We start from the raw sequence: 12700 nt of genomic DNA on the forward strand, positions 1-12700 counted from the left end.
CCCTGCCACATGTTGGCGAGCTTTGTACTGTTAACTTGAGAGGAAACAAGACAAGGGATCATGGTTGGAAAGAGGAGTGGGGAGTAAAGTGTGTGAGAGAGAGGCACACAATTGTGTAGGAAGTGCAGAAGAAATCTATGGGAAATAGACTAAACAAGAATTTTTCAAATCATAATATAGGGGGACTATTTTTGTCCTTTGCGCCCATCCAAGTGCTCTGCAATTTTTAATGAAAATTGGTAGCATAGTCTAAACAGATGGAAGAACAGGCAGAGTGTGTTGTCTTTGTTTTATTATTCGCTGAAAAGATGCACTGCACACCTGGATTTGAGAAGCTGCGTTAGAGCTGTCTGGCAAAAACATGGCATGAGCCTCGGAGAGAGGGAAAAGTCCACAGTCTAAGGTAAATGTTATCTATTATATTACAGTATATTGAAATTGTTGCCTGATCCATTTATTGTGTATTAATAATTTAACAATCCCTAATTAACATTCTGAGGTTTGACCGGTTTCAGTTCCTAGGCCAGATCCAGAGTTATTAGAATTACAGTTAAATTGGAAACCCTGAAATGCATGGTTACAACAGTCACGCTTAAGAAAAATATTCTAAGCTTTCAATCGTTTTATTAACAAGGTTAGTAAACACACACAAGTTCTGATCCAAACAAGAGTGTAACAGTAATGCAATATTAATTTTATGTCCAGTGTCATGTCCTAGGCATACTCACACAATCCTTATGTAGACATAGCAGGAGGGAGACTAGTGCTCTATGAGGGTCCTATCCTATCTCTGGCACGCCAAACAATTCCAATGGGTATGGTCTCAATGTTCTAGGCCATGGTCAGCCCTATTATAGGGTCTGGTGGCTGCCTTGAATATTCATAGAAGTGTTTTTTCTGGGGTTCATTTCTGTTTATTGCAAAGGGATAAAAAAAATGGAAACACATTTGTGGCTGGTAAACTTTCCTTTTGCTGATACAAAATAAGAAAATCTTCAGGCCATCTCCGGCTCTGACATTTTAAATCCTTTATAAATCTAGTGATACTTGTTTTACATGTCTCTGTTCATGTATTTTAAGGCCAGAAGAAACCATTATGATCATCTAGCCTGACCTCCTGCATAACACAGGATTTAAAACACAGAGGATCCCCCTCAAGGCTCAATTTCAAAGTTACAAAACAGGACTAAACCTCCTTCTTAGCATAGGGAAAATTCACAAGCTAAAACAAAAGATAATCTAACACATTTCCTTGCTATTACTTACAATTTTTGTAATTTTAGATGTATCGTTTCAGTAGGAGCTGGATTACTTGCTTGGTCTCTCTCTTTGTCTCGAGGGAACACACAAAGGAAGCACAAACAAAACCTTCCTTCCCTCCCTTTCCCCCCACCAGATTTGAAAGTATCTTCTTTTGCCATTGATCCTTCTGGTCAGGTGCCAACTAGGTTAATGGAACTGATTAATCCCTTACAGGTAAAGGAGGGATTTTATGCTACCCTTAGCTATATGTTTATGACAAAATCGAACTCCCTTAAAGGGCCATCCCACCTGGTGAGACCTTGGCTCTGAAGTTACCGACTTCTAATGACACAATGTTGCTTTGGCATTTTTTTAAACACTGAATCAGAATAAGGTTAAAGGGTATGAGTGTAATCTACAAGCACCGGGAAGATACCTGGCACTATCGTCTCTTGTCCCACGGCAAAGGTCACTCTGCAGGGGTTCATATTTTATATGGTTTAATAAAGATGAGGTGTGGATGAGTTGGCACTTTTATTTCTGGATTTCCTGCTTTTGTGATTCTTTACAAGTTGGTGGGGCAGGAAATGTATTGATCATTATAAATAAGGAGATCCAGGCTTTTTGGTAACCACAGCTTGTTGATCTCCATTTAATGATAAATAAAGCTACCTCAAATGTGATTGTGCCATTGTCTTTGGAAATTGCTTTAACCAATGGTTTCTAGACCTGTTGGAAGAGTCTACAGAAATGGATGGGAGGCTCTGAGTGCAAGCAGGAGATGAAACAGGATTCTTTATTGGTTTTTTCTCCTTCAGGGTAAAGTCTCCCTTGTTGTTCTATACTTTCAAATATCCAGACAATTTCTTTAACAACCCAGCTTTCTCTCCTGTTTGTGGTCATTGATTCCCCTGGTCACACAAGATTTTTATGAATTGTGATTTTAGTTTTTGCATCATGGTATGTAGAGCAGCTGATGTGGTAGAATCCCAAGGTTTGCCAAAGAGTTGTTACGTTTTAATTCAAGCCTTTGTCTTTGAAGAACAGCTTCCTTGTTGAGATCCTGGTGCTTTCAAATAATATCATAGAATCATAGAATACCAGGGTTGGAAGGGACCTCAGGAGGTCATCTAGTCCAACCCCCTTCTCAAAGCAGGACAAATCCCCAGACAGATTTTTGTCCCAGATCCCTAAATGGCCCCCTCAAGGATTGAACTCTCAACCCTGGGTTTAGCAGGCCTATGCTCAAACCATATGACTGAACTACCCTTCATTTTAGAGTCCATTACAGCTGCATCCTACATGATGTACATAGTATTATACTTTTGTTATAACTTGTTCATTACGTTGCATGTGAATGTGCACTCCACATCTGAGCTCCAGCATCTTCTTGCTTTGTCTTATGTCACTGCTGGAAATAGTGAGACTCATGTTCAGTTGGTCTGCACTTCCATCATGAGACATAGTGACTCTTTTCTGAAGTATTGGGGGTTAGCCTTGGTACCGTTTGTGACTGAGATGATCTTGCATTCAGGCCCTGGCAGGTCATTCGTCGGCTTTTCAATTATCTGAAAGCAGCGCTTCCAAAGTGGTGCACAGCCTGGCCGTGGTGTGGAATATTCTAGCCCTGCACTGGAGTGCTATAAGAGATAGCCCACCTGGTAGAAGCCTTTGAGTATCAATTTGCCATTCAGGAATTAGTGTGAGTAGTGAGGGAATGTCATACCAAATAAACTTGTTTGGGGACGGCAATGTGAGGTTATGCTTTTACCCAATAAATATCTGTTATGCAGCTGCCTACTTCCTATTGCAATAAGATACCACTGTAAATCTGCCAATAATAGCTTTTAAACTTCTCTGGATTTTTTTGGAGCTGTGCAATGCCTTCGCATTCCTCATGGAAATCGGCCCAGGGCAACATCAGAGGATTTCCTGTAACTGGGAGGCGGTCAAGCGATTTGTGAGGGAACAGATCAGCTGCCACTTGGAGAGCGATGACCTAGAGGAGCTGCTCAATTGACATGGACTGCTGAATGAAATAGATGATCTCACTCTGGTAAATAGGAGAGCTTTCACCCTAGAGACTGCCAGGACTGGAACTGCTGATGACATTGACAAGGCTGGCTGTGCTGGACCTGCCGCCTGTAACTTTTCTGGGGTGAAAATTAAGGGCAAGATTGAGTGTGTTGTGGGAGGACTGAAAATAAAAGAGGGATAATTTGTGCCCAATAATATTTAGCCAGTTAAATGGTGACGACTGGGTTTCATGCTCCATGGGGTCAGCCAGTCATCTTGAAAGATATTCTTCCAACTCGGTCGGGAATTTTTTTTCCCTTTTATGAAGCATTGGCTATTGGAAACTGCCAGAGGCAGGATACTGGGCTTGGTGGACTAACAGCCTCATCTGGATTGTGAAATCTTATTGAAAACTAAAAAAAAAAGGAAATATTTAGAGATTCAAGGGGAGTGGAGACACGTCCCCTTTCTGTGCCTCAGTTTCCCCATGTGTAAAATGAGGCTAATGATACTGACCCTCCTTTGTAAAGCACTTTCACTAGATCTACTGATGAAAAATGCTATATAAGAATGGTGGTGGTATTATAATTATTTATTATTTGTAGGAAAGCCATTAGTTGATTTCTGGGTGCAAGTCTGACCTCCTCTTCCTGCATGTAGTTTAGTTGGACTTTTATGGGTGAGCAGGGAGAGGGCTGAGGGCTATCTAACCATTTCTGCTCTCCCTAGTAACTTGCAGCTCTCTCAGCGATTCTTGATGTGGGAGGTTCCAAGCTCTGGTGTATTGAAGTTAATAGCTTCCACACAATAGTCCCCATGGCTTTGATCTTTGCAAACCTTTTGCACAGATGCATGTGGCTGGCATGTTCTCTATCAACCAATGCAGGATGGAGCTGACAGCACGTTCTTTGAAGAGAACCTGGTTTATGTTTTGATAGCTTTTTTTTTATTTTTGGCTGGCGCTGAAACCATTCTCCATTGGGCACTGCTCTTTCTGCTGAAACATCATGAAGTGCAAGACAGGTAATATGAAGGACCTCCAAGCAGCGTGGGAAAGACTGGCCAGTGTCACGATCAATCTCAGTGTAGAATTTTTCTGGAAGGAGGAAGAACATGTCCCAGTTATTCTCTGTGTGTTGTCTTTTGCCAAAAGAAGTCTATGCGTGAAATGATGTTTGTGCTGAAATTTTGGCTTCTTCTACTACGTAAAAGGAGGAGGAACAGGAAAGATAAACCAGGAATAATCTGTCTAATACCAACGTAGAACATACATCTATCTCTGGGCTAATTATTAATTGCTTGAGAGACTGAATTTAAAGTGTATTTCTCATGAGAGCTGAAGGCTGGGCCATTTAACATTTGGCAGTTAGGTTAGTGCAAAAGTGGCAGTTAGCATGGGATTTCCCAGGTTGTTTTATACTATAATTCTACCTGCCAACATCACACCAACAGGGCGCCATGGCAACGTCCAGTTTCATGGTTACCTAATTCCCAAAGTAAGTAGTGGGTAGAGTTTGGCTTTTTTAAAATCTTTATTCTTGTTTCAAGATCATGTGAGAGCAGCTAGAAAAAATCTGAAATTTGGTGATGTTCCCTCCCGCTCACATACAAAATTTCCAGGCAGGTTCATAGATCAAGAATGAAGCTCTTCAGATTGAACTTGGAATTCTGGAGGCAGGTCAATCCCATGAGATGCTGGTGCCAGGTAGGATCTACCCAACGAAGAGCTCACTTGTGTTATTTCTGCCTCCACTGCAGTTCAGATAGACAGATGATTCTCTGCAGATCCTTAGTACCTTTTAATATCACTTCTAACAAATACTCAACCGCAGAAAATTTCCTGTCAAAACCTGTTTGAATCTCATTACCGTGTTTGGCACCAAAAACTGTTTTTAACTCGGCCGTTCTAGGAATTTGAGCCTTTTAATGCACATTATGAAAAATTCTACTGCTACAGAGACTGATGCATCTAATTCAATTATCCTGTTAGCTCAGAGGTTTGCAGACTCCCGTCTGTGGAGCAGCTGCTGCTGGTCAGCAGAGAGACAGTTCATTGCGTATTGCTGGCTGGCCCCGTTTCCAGCTGCTAACTGTATGAAGATAGCTAATCTGCATTGTTTCTAGTATTCCACTTCTACGTAAGCAATCACTTTAGTTACTATAGGTGGTCAGGTGACTACTAATGGGAGGAGAGGTGGTCCATGAGATACTCTATTCAGATGTAGTCTACACTACAGTATGTCTTGCCGCATACCCAGACAGATTTCAGATATGAATTCCCAGTCAAAACCCTGATACCTTGCAGCAGCAGTACTAGGATTGAGAAGAGATATTTTTCATGTCCTATTCTATTCCTGCAGGACAGCATAGTATTTCAGAGACTGACCATTACAAAAGGGTGAATTCTTCATCCTAGCTCTTCCTTTGTAGGAGAGCTCTGACTCTGTACTAAGTACTGATTTCAGATAGATCTTCCCTTCTGCTTTTTAAATTACTGTGGTGATCTTGAATATGAATTGTGTGACGTTTGATCAGCGACGCTGGGAAGACTCGAACCCTTCTGTCTTCAACCCAGTTTCCTGGATGCAGATGGAAAGTTTGTGGAGAAAGAAGCCTTTATTCCCCTTTCCATAGATACAACTATCCGTAACGTGTATTGATGCCATTTTATCTTAGCTCTGTGCAAGCCTAAATTTGGGACTAAAACAAGAATAATCGTTTCTATCTATTACTTACCTGTTATTCTTGATCTCTGATACCAACTCTTGGGCTCCTGCTGCCAGCACATTACTCTGTTCACAATGCTTCATATCTAAAATTCTGGGCTGTTAAGCCACAGCACCCACAAATGACCTGTACCTCCTCTAGTTGATGCTGAGGAGTAGTGGTCAGTAACAGCTTGAACTATTCTCTCCAGTTGAGTTGTTCTCGCTGCAGTTTTTTGCTGTTTGTTTCCCAGAGGGAAATATTTTTCTTCCATTTTCCTTTTCACAAGGTTACTAGTAGCTTATCTATGAATTCTTTATTATCATTTAAAAAAACCAACCCAAACATTTCCTCCATTTATTGTTAGGCACCTGCGGCGTTGGTGAAGTCTGTAATGGTTGTAGCCCAAGGAGGGAGTGTTATTGTAGCACAGCATCAGAGGAAGATTACAGTAGACACAGCTGGAGGGAAGGCGCTTGCCAGCTGCACTGCTCTGAGTTACAACAGCCTCCGAATAGATGGGAGTCTGAAGGCAGCGGGCTTGAACATTGAGCGCTTTATTAAATAAACCCGGTGCGTGGAGAGTGCACGCACATCAGTGTATGTCATTATTTCTTTACAGATGCGTCACGTGTGAACCCTTCAGCTTTGTGTTTTTTCTCGGATGATGTATTTTTCAGGGGAGTCTGGGGCCAGCATGAATCTTTTCGTCTTTGCCTCACTGATTCAGAGATTCCATTTCCAACTTCCTAAGCTGAGCCTGAAATACTAGCTGGGGTGATCCTCTCTCTAGAACCTTACAGTCTCATTGCAACTGATGGATGAGCCAGATTTTAGAACTGAATCTTTTTCAAGAGTCATAAATGTTTTCCTGATTTATTAGCATATGTTAAGTGTCTTTACTGGGACTTTGAAGGATTTTGTGTGACTGGGACAGAGACATTGGGGAACACAAGCTCATTAATCCAAAGTGTACCTGCAATTTGATGGTTGCAGTTAGCCAAATTAGTGGTCAGATTTGAGGGCTTCTCTCATCCCACCCTGTGCTGTGGTTGACAAACTGCTCAGAGAATCTTGCGCTGGTCAAACACCTTGTGTAATTTATTTGCAATGTGGATACTCACCTCCTTCACACTATATATGGCTCTGCTCCAGCAGTCTTAGGGAGCCTGCAGCTCCTGCAGCAAGCAGGGAAGGGCAATCTCTCTCTTCCCCCTGCTGTCTGTTCCCCCCCACACACACACACTTCCTTCCTGTGCCTATTTCTAGCCTCAGCCCTTTGGCTTAATTAGTCTTCCAGCTCTCCTCCATCCACAAATTAAGCAAAGCTCTGTTTAACTAGCTCCATTCTGCATTGTTTGATGAAGCTGAGATCAGAGTGCTGGCTCAGCAGTTCTTGCCTAACACTCAGTCATAAACCTTAACCTCAAATATTTATTTCTCGTACTCAAGTATATTTTCCAAGGTAACTGCTGCTGCTCAGGATCTTTCCTACTTCTTAATTACCACTTTACTTCATATCTGCCGCAAATGAAAAAAAACAACCCCAAACCTGCTCATGCAAGCACGTTCACTCTTGAGACAGGACGTTCAAGATGACATTTTCAGGATTATTTGATGGCCCTAAGACTCATGCTTCCTGCGGCAGAAAAGAAATTCACTCTGGCACTGTGCTGTCCTTCCTCTGCTGGAGCCAGTCAATATATTGCAATGGAGCATTCTTGCATTTCCAGTCCCTGTAGTTCATGAACTGGCCAGAAGGGGGCCCCTTGTCTTTTCAAGTGCACATATTACGAGGTTAAAAAGGGAGCAATTACTACTGGAATGCATTCTGTCAAGTGCAAGTCTGGGATGTTTGGCTAGATCGGGGTGGGCAAACTATGGCCTGCGGGCTGGATCTGGTTCCTCAGGTCTTTTTTTAACTTGCATATTGCCGTGAGCGCACGTCTTCCGTACGCAGAACTGATGTTGATGAAGCAAGTGCTTCTTGGAAAATTAATCTGAATTTGGGAAACAGGGTTCCTCATTGGGACAGGATGTATTTGCCTTCTTGGGGGAATTGGAGTGTAGTATAGACAAGCATATCTGGGAAAGAGTAAATTCCTGCCTCTGAGCAAAAAGAGGGCACAGGTGCCGACCTTCCAAAGTGCCAGGGTCTCACAAAATGTCTGATTTATGTGTTAAAGCTCCACCTCCTGGAGTCATGGTATTCTATGAGAATCTCCACTTTCATTAACCAAAAAACAAACAAATGTAGTTTCTAACCTTGTTATTGGAGAGAGAGGCTTGAAAACATGACCCAACTATAATGAAAAGGCTCAGAAACTAGGCCATTAAAAACCCAACATTTATGATTTTTTAAAAATATCATGATTTTAAAGCCCGTTTCATGATATTTTGGGGCCTAACTCATGATTTTCGAATGCTTAAGACATAGGTGCTGATTTTTGTTTTTGCCAGTGGGTGCTTTTGAAGAAGTGTGTGTGTTGGGGGGGGAGGGCTATTTTCAGCATATTTATACACTTCTTTCATATTGTAGTTATTAAATATGTCTATCGTTGGTATCTTTACTATTTTAATAATGATTCAGTTGTTATGAACTACATAATTACATTATCATGAATTACAGTATATTAAAATCATTTCAATCACCTACAAGCTGTCTTCATTAACATCTCAGTTTAAAGACATTATGTCTCACTGTAGCTTTCTGGATGAAATTGTCAGCAAACTTATTTACATCTAGTTCCCTGGTATTGTCTTGATGCATGCTAAGGACAGCTACATTATTCAGTTGTGTCTGTCCCATTGATGACTCAAGATAATTTTTAAGTCTTCTGAAGACGGAGAATGAGTTCAGGATGATATAGACACAATGAGAAGGATTCTTATAAATTTGCAGTACTCTGGAAACATAGTGCTTCCAGAGTATTGCAAATGACTCCAAGATCTCTTTCTTGATGGGTAACAGCTAATTTAGGCACCATCATTTTGTATGTATACTTGGGATTATATTTTGCCATGTGCATTAGTTTGCATTTAACATTGAACTTCATCTGCCATTTTGTTGCCAAGTCATCCAGTTTTGTGAGGTCCATTTGTAACTCTTTGCAGTCTGTTTTGGACTTAACTATCGAGTAATTTTGTATCATCTGCACACTTTGCCACCTCAGTGTCCACCCCTTTTTGCAGATCATTTATGAATGTGTTGAACAGCACTGGTCCCAGTACAGACCCCTGGAGACACCACTATTTACCTCTCTCCATTCTGAAAATGGACCCTTTGTTCCTACCCTTTGTTTCCTATCTTTTAACTGGAGTGCCTGGGCATGCTTTCTGGATCATCTAAGGATGCTTAATTTAATTTAATTTAATGACAAGCCTTTTGTTATCTTAATCACCCTGCCTCCGTTTATAAACAAACTGCCTGCCCAAGGGTGGAAGTTGGTAGCAGCATAGAACATATCACATTCCACACTCAAGCTCTGGTTCCTGAGTGCTCAACACTCATCATAGGCCCCGACTTCCCCTCTTTCCTGTGGGTGCTTGACCCCCCCAATCTGTCCCTGACCCCACCCCCACTCCACCCCTCTCATGAGGCCCTGCCCCTGCCCAGCCCTTCCCTACCCCCATTCCAACTCCTTCCCCAAATCCCTAGCCCCATCTCCTCCCCGAGCGTGCCATGTTCCTGCTCCCTCCCACCCCCCAGAGCATGCTAATGCTGCCAAACTGCTGTTTGGTGACTGCTGGGCAGGAAACTGGGAGGTAGGCGAAGGAGCAGGGATGCGGCATGCTCAGGGGAGGGGCGGTGGGTGAGGGGAGCTTGGCTGCAGATGGGTGCAAAGCACCCACTAATTTTTCCCTGTGGGTGCTTGAGCCCCAGAACACCCTCGGAGTTCGCGCCTATGGCTCGAGGTTGGCAATACTGGGAATGGCTCCACAGCAACTCTGACCTTGGGGGGAAGCTTTTTCTCACCTACCCACTCCCCCTACTCTACCCTGTCCAGCTCATCTATTTAGGCTGGGCTCAGGATTTGATCTTAACCCGGCATAACATCTGAAAGAAGAAACTCAAGAAAAGAGTGAATAGGAACAAAAGGGATACATGAAATACATTCATTGCATTGTATATTGTAACAGACGGACTCTAGTCAATTTCTACAGAAGGATCACCATCTAATAGCACAACTCTGTGTGGCAGATCATGGCACACAGGTCAACCTAACGGAAAGGCTGACACGATTTTAGTTTCATTCAAGTTTGGTTCAGGAAGGAGCTTTTAACTTTCATGACTGCAGGTCAAACCCACTGAAAACAGACTAAGTTGAGAACAGCTCCTCATCTTGTGTGCTGTGGAACAAGCTGCTCCAAGAAGCAACCTTCTTTTAACCCTGCTGTGTTGTGACACTTGACCAATTTACATGGAGGAAATTTTGGTAGCCTTAGTTGCCTCTTGGATCACTCTCAACATTGTGCTGTCAATATATTTTTTTCTGACCAGGATGCTAGTCTAATAATCTTACTAATATATTTTCATTTGTATAATATGTAACAGAAGTTGTATGATCCTTTCTATTAAGAAATGTTCTCTCATTAGATTCTATGGAACTGTGTTACTTCCAAGTATCAGAGGGGTAGCCGTGTTAGTCTGTATCCATAAAAATGAGGAGTCCGGTGGCACCATAAATATTAACAGATTTATTTGGGCATGACGGTGAACTCTGAGCCCACTTCCATTGATACTGCTTGTGAGTCAACTAGAATAGAATCTGAGTTACTACAGGGAATTCTTTCCTGGGTGTCTGACTGGTGAGTCTTGCCCACATGCTCAGGATTTAGCTGATTGCCATATTTGGGGTTGGGAAGGAATTTTTCTCCGGGGCAGATTGACGGAAGCCCTGGGGGGTTTTCGCCTTCCTGTGCAGCACGAGTCACTTGTTGGAAGATTCTCTGCACCTTGAAGTCTTTAAACCATGATTTGAGGACTTCAGTGGCTCATGCACAGGTTTGATACAGGAGTGGGTGGGTGAGATTCTGTGGCCTGCGTTATGCAGGAGGTCAGACTAGATGATCATAATGGTCCCTTCTGACCTTAAAGTCTATGATTCTATGAATCAACATGAGCAAGCACTCAAAGAAGAAAAAACGGTTACCTGCCTTTCACAACTGTTGTTCTTCAAGATGTGTTGCTCACGTCCATTCCATTACCCGCCCTCCTGCCCCTCTGTTGGGGTTGTCAGCAAGAAGGAACTGAGAGGGTTCAGGACCAGTGGCTCCTGATATACCGCAGCATGAGTGCGGCACTCCAGGGGGTGCTGTAGCTGGCTCTACAGATCCCGCTAAAACAAAAATCTCTGCCGGCTGTGTGCACACCTAGAATAGAATGGACATGAGCAACGCATCTCAAAGAACAGTTACGAAAGGTGGGTGACCGTTTTTTATGTTTGGGTCTTCTTCCATTGCCAGGTGTTGATGTTCACCTATTTCTGTGTTCCGGTTTCTCACATCGATATATATTTAGGGTTTTTTTTGGTTTGTGTACCCAGTGCCGTTTAACCCGCATGTATGATACCTTATAACTTTTATGGAATTAACCTCTGTCATTTCAGTCAGTCCCTGATCTAGTTCAGCTGTCATTTCTCGCCTATTCCTCATTGGCTACAGAGTTACTTTTGTATCTGATGTCCCTGTCAGATGTCTTTGTCCAACGTGATGGTCTGGTCTATGCTTCTATTCAGGGTCTTATAGCTGCTTATCACTGTAGTATCTGAGCACCTTCCAGTAATCTATTATACCACATGACCAATATCTGTCATGAGTGATTTATTCTCTCATCCTCTCCCCGAGGGACAGGTGTGTCTGTGGGTGGGGCAGCAGGGGGAATTATGTGCACTAGTGTCTTGTTTGTATAGGTTTTATTTTAAAAAAGTGTTATGTATTTCTGTTAGAGAAGGCCGGCCAAAGAAACATGCCTGCACTTGGAGCAGAAGGTGGTGAGGTTTGTGATGGTCCTTAGTTCTTGGGGGAGTTCAATCCACAGTCTCAAGCCAGCCCCTGAGAAAGCTCTCTCTCCCTTATTTTAGAGAATCCCAGTCCTGTCAAGCACAGTCTTCATCTTGGAGCCTGAGGTGGGGAGGGGGCAGGTCCAGGGGCTCTCAACCCCCCTCTGCTCCTTCCCAGGTGAGGTTGTGCAAAGGGAGAAACAGGCGAAGCAAAACCACTATCCCATTCCCATTGCTCACAGAGGGGAAAGGGAGGGGGAGATGGAGCCCCCTAAGCTGGTGGTCTCTTTAGCTCCTTCTATTCCTCCTCACCAGAATGGCTTCGAGTTGCTGAGGAGAGGGGGAGAAAGTGCTGCCTGCAGCAGCTTCAATAGGTCATTCTGCCCCAAGTAGCGGGATCAGAGTCACTAGAGGGCAGGAGCTTTTGCTGCCAGGGTGAGGCTGGCTGCAGCCCAGGCTGAAATCATGTCACTTGTGGGAGAAAAAAATAAATACGCCAGAGATGGCCACGTGACTGAAGAGGGTTTGATGGTAGAGGGACTCAGAGTAGCTGCTGTAGTTGGTGTCCTGGGCTGGCAAGCTGGCTCCCCTTTGACACCTTCTTCTAGTGTTTGCAGTGCTGGCCGACTCGCTCGACAGCAGCTTAATCAGCAGAATAAAGGGCCCCAAGGCCACCATGAACTCCGGTTAGTTGACGCTCATTGGCCAACGCAGGCTGCATTGACAGAGCAGGT

The 12700-nt window shown here is 43.3% G+C and overlaps 1 protein-coding gene across 2 annotated transcripts in view; it reads left to right on the forward strand.

Annotated features, from left to right (window-relative positions):
- Positions 1 to 71: 71 nt before the first annotated feature.
- Positions 72 to 12700, forward strand: part of CAPN10 (calpain 10) — a 40501-nt gene continuing 27872 nt past the window's right edge. For both annotated transcript variants that reach the window (XM_050963806.1, XM_050963810.1), the window contains exon 1: positions 72 to 403. The gene's annotated coding sequence lies outside the window, so the exon portion shown is untranslated. The remainder of the gene's footprint in view (positions 404 to 12700) is intronic.

Source organism: Gopherus flavomarginatus, chromosome 8 (genome assembly GCF_025201925.1).
Source record: "Gopherus flavomarginatus isolate rGopFla2 chromosome 8, rGopFla2.mat.asm, whole genome shotgun sequence".
NCBI lineage: Eukaryota > Metazoa > Chordata > Testudines > Testudinidae > Gopherus > Gopherus flavomarginatus.